Here is an 8,867-nt window from a genome sequence, read left to right as displayed (position 1 = left end):
ATTCAATTACAGCATTAGCTTTGCAGCATAGGTGCCTGATTCCAAATTTTATCTTGTCTTGGTAGATGGCCACACTTATTGGAACAAAGTCTGATACTCTGGTCCTTGGGGAATGATTAAAAATGGCCGCATATCCTTAAGAGCGGATAAACCCTTTTTAGCCTAGTAGATACTGTATGAACAGTAGGGCTATTAGTCCGGGTGGTTCCTTGAGCCAGCCCTCAAACCAGCATCCCGGCTTCAATCCCCGGCCTTGGCACTGGGAGGCTCCTCCGTTGGCTTTCCTTGTGAAAGAAAAGATATCTATGAACATGAATGCTGTTGATGCCACAATAATATAGTAATATGTGCGAATGGGAAAGGAAAACAAGAGTTGTCATACTGTAGTCCCGAATATTTTTTGACATTACCGTATGGATGCTTGCTGCTGCTAGTTATAATTTTTTTTCCAGTACTTTGTTTGCTATATTTAGGCACTTCACTATCAGCGCTACTTGGTAGAGCAACTGAATGACTTGTATGTGAAAATGTAGTATGAAATCGTGCCTTTACAGAACTATTCCTTTAGACTTTTCTCAAATGTTGTTGATTGATGCAGGAGGAAATGCCGGATCTTGATTCTTTGCTGGAGTACAATGAAATTGTTAGGAAGAAATTTGGTAGTGAAACAGAAGGATATCTGTTTTATAACAAATACGCAAAGGGGAAAGGATTTAGTGTTAGGAAAAGCTATTGTGAGTGGGGCAACGGCCACAATGAGAGGACCCTTCAGAAGTTTGTTTGCAATTGTGAAGGTTTCCGCGAAGAGAAGGAGCTGAAGAGGGAGATTAAGAAGCGGAAGCCACGGAATATTACTCGTGTTGGATGCCCTGCTAAATTTGTGATTGCATAGGAACAGAACACAGGGCAGTGGTATGTGAAGGATTTCATCTATGAACACAACCATCCAATGGCGGAACGAGACCTTGCTTGTCTTCTGCGTTCACATAGAAGAATCAGCGATGAGCAAAAAACTGATATTGTGGCGATGCAGATTTCTGGGATCCGCAAACACTAGATAATGGATATTATGGAAATGCAGTACGGTGGGTATGATAAGGTTGGATTCACAACAAGGGACTTGTATAATTTCTGCCATCGCAATAAGGTGGAGACAGTTGCTGCTAGTGATGCTCAAACAGTCATTAGTTACCTGACAGAGTGTAGACGTAGGGATCCTGATTTCTTCTTCGACTACAAGACTGATGGGAAAGGGCACCTTAAGGGACTGCTCTGGTGTGATAGTCAATGTCGGCTTGATTATGTAGCATTTGGTGATGTCATCGTATTTGATAGCACGTACAAAACGAATCGGTACAACCTGCCCCTTGTTCCTTTTGTTGGGGTGAATCACCATGGCAGCACAGTTCTTTTTGCATGTGGAATTATTTCGTAGGAGACAATTAAGTCATATGTGTGGATTCTTAGCACATTCTCTGATGCCATGGTTCAGAAGCATCCTGTTTCCGTGATCACTGATGGAGACCTTGCTATGCAGAGAGCAATCAGGCTGGTGTGGCCGAATTCATCGCATAGGCTATGCATATGGCATATTGAGCAGAACATTGTGCGTAATCTTCACGATGATGGTGTGAAGGCTGATTTCAGGTATTTCCTTTATGATTGTTGCTCCATAGAAGAGATTGAGAGGAAATGGCTGGAATTCTTGGATAAGCATAACGTTACAGATAAGGAGTCGTGGTTGTATCAGATGTATGAGGGGAGGAAAATCTGGTGTGCTGCGTACCATGCTGATAAGTGCTATTTAGGACTGAGGAGCAACTAGCGGAGTGAGAGCCTGAACTCTAGGCTTCAGGTAAATCTAGATCGTAAAATGACATTGTTCGAGCTGGTTGAGCACTTTGACCACTGCCTTTCGTGGCTGCGCAGTAATGAAGCGAATCTGGACTTTGAAGCGTTGAATTCTTTGCCATGCTTAGAACCAGATGCTTCAATTATTGAGAAAGAGGCTGCGAAATCGTTCACACCAAGAATTTTTGCCAAGGTGCAGTTCGGCATAAAAGCAGCCAAAAAGTGTTTTGCGAGAGAGATTCTAGATGACTATGATGCGATTAAGTATATTGTTGGCAGGGAGGATAAAGGAGACAGAGAATACCATGTTGAATGTGAGATATGTGTTGATGAAGGCAATCTGAAGGGAATTTCTTGTTCTTGTCTTAAGTTGTAGTCCCTTGGAACCCCCTGATCACACATCTTCTTTGTATTGGGATATCGCAAAGAACGCAAGCTTCCAAGCTGCTGTGTTTTGAAAAGGTGGACAAGGGGGGCCAAGAGTGCATTTCCTCCTATAAGGAAGAGCACCATGTATGACTATTCCGATAGCCTACAGAGGTACCATGAGCTACGCAATATCAGTCACACTGCATCCTTTTTAGCATCTCGTTCACCTGAAGCATATGAGCGGCTGAAACGTGTTCTGCATGAGGAAGCTGCTATGATCCTGCCAAACGGAGGAGAGAATGGAGACAAGAGGTATGGTTCGGTGCTGCCGCAATGCATGTATGTTGATTCTACAGAGTCCAGAAATGTCTTGGATCCCATGCATGTTCCTGGCAGAGGGGCCCCAAAGAAAAAGTTGAAGTCGGTTTCAAATAAGAAGAGATCTAAGGTGAAATGTACCCTGTGTAAGGGTGAGGGTCACAATCGGCGAACATGCTCCATGAGAGAAGAGGTAGTTAAGAGTAATGTTCATCAAAGCTAACAATTGCCTGTCTGTGAGGATTGTCTAGTTATGGCTAATGTTACTCTTCATTTGTAGGAAACAAAGCTCCCTGAAGATGTGCTGGATATATGATTTGCCAAGGATCCGCTTGCTGTTGCACAATAGGTATGCTGCAGCATATCAGTCAATTAAGCATTTCTTCTGTGTCAAATACCTTTGGCCTAACCCTGTTCTAAACATTGCTACTTTACTGTTGTGTTACAAACGTAGTTCAAAGAATGATAGAATAGAACTGACCCTGTGGTGGCTTCTCTCAGGCATACACCGAGATGATAGCAGAAAGAAGAAGAAAGGTAGCCAGTGGAGCTGAAGATACCTACGGGATGGAGAAACTCCAGTGAGGATCTCCGGCACCGCTGCTATAGAGTGCAGAACTCTGTTGTTTCTAGTATTTCCTTGCGGAGAGTGATAGTTAGAAATGACCTCAGGCTATGACACATAGCACGTTTTGTCTGTAAATGTATTCGTCAGAAATTGCAACTACATCATGGAATCATGATGCTTGGTTTGTTCATATCATCGGCTTTGTGTTCGTGTTGATGTGTTGCTGATCTGGGCCAATTTGACCCTAAAATTATTATCTGTCTAAACTACTTACTGCAATTAGTGCATTATCATTTAGTTTTGAAGGAGTATGTCTGGTTTCATGATCAAAGGATTGCACTGTCATATTTCTGATGGTAAGTATGGTTTCCGTACTGAATTATTATCTGTCATGTATTTGAATTCAGTGACTGTCTTTTTCTCTACCTTATTAACTTTGCTAGTAAATGCATGGTTTTGGTATGTGATGCTTCTAACAAGGCAATATCGTTTCCCTGCTTGTTGCTGGCTTGCTGCAGACAATTACCGCACAGCAGGAGGAGAACGGTGCTGGCAGGACACCACATCGCGAAGAGGCCATGTGGGCAGTGGACAGAGGCAGTGTGATTTTGCTTAGTAGGTAAATAAGCAATCTGTACACAATCAGTACTTGTGAGCATTCCCTATACTTTGTTTTTCCCAAATTGTAGGAGGCACTGAAGGGCAATCCATTCAGTGAACCAGAAAGGCCAAGTTGAAAAGCCTACAGGGAGGAATCAATGTACTAGTGTTCTAGTCCATCTTGGCTGAACATGGAACTTACGCAGCAATGTCTTTAGATAGCAATGTTCATTGGAATATTTTTCGTGGAGCAGGTTCCCTCTGAACTCTGATGGACAGCGAGATGGTCAGATGGACACACAACACAACTGTGCCGCTGCGACAATTTTCTCTGATGGACAGCGAGATGTACTTCATTCAGTAACTGTGGTAAAAAACAAATCTTTCCTCATTGTAGGCCTAACTGTCCATGATTGAGTGATGCAGATTTCAGTGCATGCCTGCCAAGTCAACTTTGATGCTTGTGCGTGCAGATGAAGCAAGAACTGTTGTGGTGTGGCTGACAATTCGTCAACTAGTTTGTCTCGGAGCATGTCGGTCCTACTGGCAGCAATAGTTGGTTAGAAATAGTCACACAGGAGGAATTCAGTTTCAGTCTGCTGTAGGAAACTGTTTGAATCCTGAACCTCTGTGTCTGTCTGTGCCTGAAAATAGGCACAAGCTACCTGATTCTACCATTCCATACTAGCAAGTAGCAACAGTTTGAATCTGAGATACTCCTGTACAACATCTGAAGATACCAGAATAATATATGCAACTTGCTGTGCAGTAGTACCTTGTTTGCTCATTTTTTTTCAGGGTACATGGATCTATTCATTAACGAACTTAATCATCTGCAGAACAGTACTCTTTCAGTTGTCTTCTTATATATTGTCTTGTACTGCACATGTGTTTTACTGAGATGGTTGTGGCCTGTAACTGTAAGCACAGGATCATTGTGCTATATATGGTTGCTTTCTAAACTCATCTAAGCTAACACTCCAAGGGATTATACATACATGTTGACCCCCAAATCCAGGCAGCAGGTTGTAACCTAATTACCTAACCTCCTGTCCACAGTTGTCTGACCAAACATTTACAAATAAATACTTACTGTGGTTTTGTCTCAAGCTGGTTGATAGTGTAGGACAACTTGAAATGATGTCTGTGGAAAAGGCAAGGTGCTTGATACTAGAGTGAGAACTTAACAAAACCCAGTGCGTGTTGTGATTTGTATCGTTGCAGTTTGTCCTGAGGTTAGCAGTTTCATGACTGCTTAACTGGCAGTTTCACATTATGTGATGAAGGCATAGTCACCTTGCATTATTGCTGCCTCACAAGATATCTTCGAATATGAACTTAATTCTGACCTGAACCACTTGCATCCAGGTAAACTCCATCAAACAGATTGCAACAAACGTACAAAAAACAAAACAATATCAACAATTTTGTACTGCTGCAGTATTCTTATTGCACGTGAAACATTGTGCCTTCATTAGAATGTTAGTTTACACAAAGGTGGACGTAAATAGGTGAACCCATGCAATTCTAGCTTGCTTGTGATTCAAACACCAGTAACAAAAACCATTAATCTTGCCTGTGGAGAAAAGAGTAAAGCACACTAGGTCGATGATTTCGAAGATTTGTTTGAGCAATTGCAAGCAGCCATTCAGTTCACAGATTATCAAGAATTTAGCACGATTTTTCAATCACTAGCCAAAACATGAAAATTCATGTGTCCATTACATTAATGAGAATTTCAAAACAAGCTTCAGGAATACCAACGATCAATTCCGTGGATTGGTACACAACACACTTCTACAGTAAAAGTACATGTCATATGCCTGCAATTCCCAGCATGTGGTTCATTGAGTTGTCCTCCAGAAGTTAGGTGCATATCAAAACATAGGTCTATCAATAGAACACCATAGCAACACGCTGGTTTTGTACTTGAGGAGTTCAGGTTATACTATCTGCAGGACATGCTCACTCAGCGTTCTAAGCAACAAAAAGTCAATTCAGAAAAAATAGACAAGCTGGTGTTACTGTCCAGTCCAGCAATCGACTATCTGCAGGACATTGCAGCACCTGTTTCTACCATTGTAGTTAGTAGAGCCCAGGCCATCTAATGGGCATTCCCTGAGCGCGCTGCCTTTATCAATATTCTAATTAGAAGTAAAATAGACAAAGGACAAGCCACTGCAATTTAGTTTTCGGAAAAAATATCAGCTTGCACAATCACAGTAACATGCATTCAGTTTTCAGAAAAGTAGCAGCTTGCAACACTAATAGACCAAGTGTCCAAATAAAAGACCAAGAGCAAGTGCATTCAGTTTTCAGAAAAATAAAACAAGTGACCAAGTAAAAGACCAAACTCCAACTATCCAATAGCTAAGAAGCATGTTTGTTCATCGCATGAGACATGTCGTCTTGTTCAGCTTCCTCATCAGCGCGTCGTTTCTTCATCACAGGAGACGTGTCGTCTTGTTCAGCTTCCTCATCAGCGCTGCCCGATAGACGGTCCTCCTCATAAGGCTGCCATGGATGGCCTTCGTCATCAGGCTGCCATGGACGGCCGTCCTCATCATAAAATCCAACTCCGTTCACTATGTACAGATGACAAATCTTTGTCCTTTCATGAGCATGTGCATCCACCATTTTGTCTACATCTTCTTGTCTGTCAATCTTTACCAATGCAGTTGATGGCTCACTCTCATGAACAGGATTCAGGTAGGACAACTGTGTGTCTCCTTTGTATCCAAAATAAGCTGTCAAATGCTGTGACAGAATGTAATACTCAACGGTGGCTGGCTCTGTAATTACAAACTCGGCCAATTGTTCTCGACTGTCGTAGTACTTCTGTAGATCCGAATACATTTCCTTCACGGAGTGAATCTTAAAGTGCATTACCACATGCTGCATGTATAGATTAGACGAATAAGAATCATTTCAGATCAACGAGTAACCAAAATTATATGAAAAATTCATATACCGGGCCACACTCGTTATTAGTTATTACACACATGTATCTCCGTGGTATACATATCATATCTTCTACCTGAAAGTGCAAACAAGGGGGGTGTTCAGCTGGTTATATATATAATATAAATTAAAAGAGTACCGTAGTTACCTCTATATTCATGTTGGCACGGACCTCCTCTCGTTGGATGAAGGACTCAATGAGGGTCTTCATCTTTAAGCGCTCATTCTCCAACGTTACCAATTGTGCCCTTGCCTGCTCAATCATCGACTCAAAGCGTTGTTTCTCGTTCTTTATATTGGCATCATTTTCTTCACGGGCCTTTTGTAAGAAACAAGAATAAGTGGCATGCTAAATTCAAACCCTTTTAAAACTACATCCAGTAGACTAAAAAGTAGCTACATCAAAGTACGAAATCATGTTATGCTTGTACAAGTGTTGTATTAATAATTATACAAGATTACAAGATTGACAAAGATTTGGGTACAGACCTAATAATAAGAAAAATCCAACTTCCAAAAGCTGAACAAAGAGAGGTACTCTACCAAACCAAGATTAAAGAAAAATGCTATTGTACCTATTAACATGAAAAAAAAGAAAATGGATAGTGATTAATGCTACTCTACCTATTAACCAAGATAAAAGAATAATGCAGAACAATGAACACACTTAAACATTACCTTTTGTAAGGCATCATTTGAGAGAGCACGCTCCTGCTCTATCTTCTGGGCATAGGTGGCATGCTGATCAGTTAATGCTTTGCTCAGCAGGGCAATCTGTTCTGTCCGCACTCTTTTGGCCAATTCTGAATGCTTAGTCTCTACCGCTTTGTCCAGCTCGGCACGCTGAAGTGATATGTAGTTGTCATATTTACATCGTTGTTCTCTCCTCCTGATTTCAGCTTGGACACGTTCAAGCTGTATATCTAAATCAAGATCGTGCCGGTCCGCCTTCTGTTTGCTAACCATCTCCTCCCCCTCTTCCAGGGACCTCCGAACTTGTTGCATGTCGTTGCTACGATCCATGACACCTAGGAATTTAAAAACAAGAATAAGTGGCATGCTACATTGAAACCCTTTTAAAACTACATCCAGTAGACTAAAAATCCATTGGAAGTTCTAATTTTCTGTTGGTAAGGATGCAAGTGGGGCGGCGGTCTAGGCACCTCTAAATTATTTATAAAATCCATTGCAAGTTCTAATTTTCTGTTGGTAACAACTTGTATATATCCTATGTACAGGATTAGCTGCCCTAACCTACTACTACAGAGGTTAGGTTTCTCGACAAGTCAAACGACCCAAATCTTAGACTACTAAGTAACATAGACACTTAGAAAGACACTATATTAATTTGCTAATGCAGCTGCTGCTATAAAGAATTGCTCCGCACCCACACCTCAAGTAGCCAACAGGTGCAACCAGCAGTTGCAGGTCAACTGAATATTCAATACATCTATGAGTATTATACGTATAGCATCATTATTGCTTTGGAGCCCAACTGAACAAGCAACACAGCAGAGCAGAGTGTTACTCTATCTTTATGGTACAACAACATAGCCTATTACTTTTTTTTTGACAAAATTTAGATGAGTTTACGTTTGCTCCTGCCTCTGCAGTGTATGGAATTTTGAATACTTAAATTGAAAGAAACAGTGAAGAACAACTGCATTTGAAACTGAAAACCTTGTCGATTTCCATCAACCAAACCAACAATACCTACATAAGAAATACACGAATGGCACCGACGGATTGCTCACCTCGCTGCGAAGGTCGTGGAGGGTTCTAGATGCCGGTGACGCGGTGAAGGCGAAGATCAGCGGCGGCGGCGGGTAGACCTCCGGGCGTCGGCTATGGCGCTGCGCGGGCTAGGGCTAAGGCTCGGGGCGGCTCCTGTAGGGTTAAAAGGGGGCGGCGCGGTGCTCTGGGCCTACTCTTTATATGCACGGGCGCGGGGAACCTCGGGGGGCGCGTGCGAGGGAATCGGGCGGCGGTGGATTCGCCCGGTCGATGCGGCGCAGCGGGGAAGAAGGGACCGGGTCAGGGGCGCGTGCCTGCGCGCACGCGATGAAGCGAGGAGGGGGAGCGGGCGGTGGCTGGGCCTGCCCATCACGAGGTCGTGGCCCAACTAAGCGACGTGAATACGGCAGTCAGCCATCTGCACCAGGTTTAGTCCCACCTCGCTCGCTGAGCAGCTAAGAACGTA

The 8,867-nt window shown here is 42.7% G+C and overlaps 1 pseudogene; it reads left to right on the top strand.

Annotated features, from left to right (window-relative positions):
* The first annotated feature begins 604 nt into the window (after positions 1-604).
* Positions 605-2,870, top strand: LOC136539214 (protein FAR1-RELATED SEQUENCE 5-like; annotated as a pseudogene).
* The last annotated feature ends 5,997 nt before the right edge of the window (positions 2,871-8,867 follow it).

This window comes from Miscanthus floridulus, chromosome 2, assembly GCF_019320115.1.
Source record: "Miscanthus floridulus cultivar M001 chromosome 2, ASM1932011v1, whole genome shotgun sequence".
NCBI lineage: Eukaryota > Viridiplantae > Streptophyta > Magnoliopsida > Poales > Poaceae > Miscanthus > Miscanthus floridulus.
Note: the sequence above shows the minus strand (reverse complement) of the source record. Positions and strands in the feature narration are given on the sequence as shown.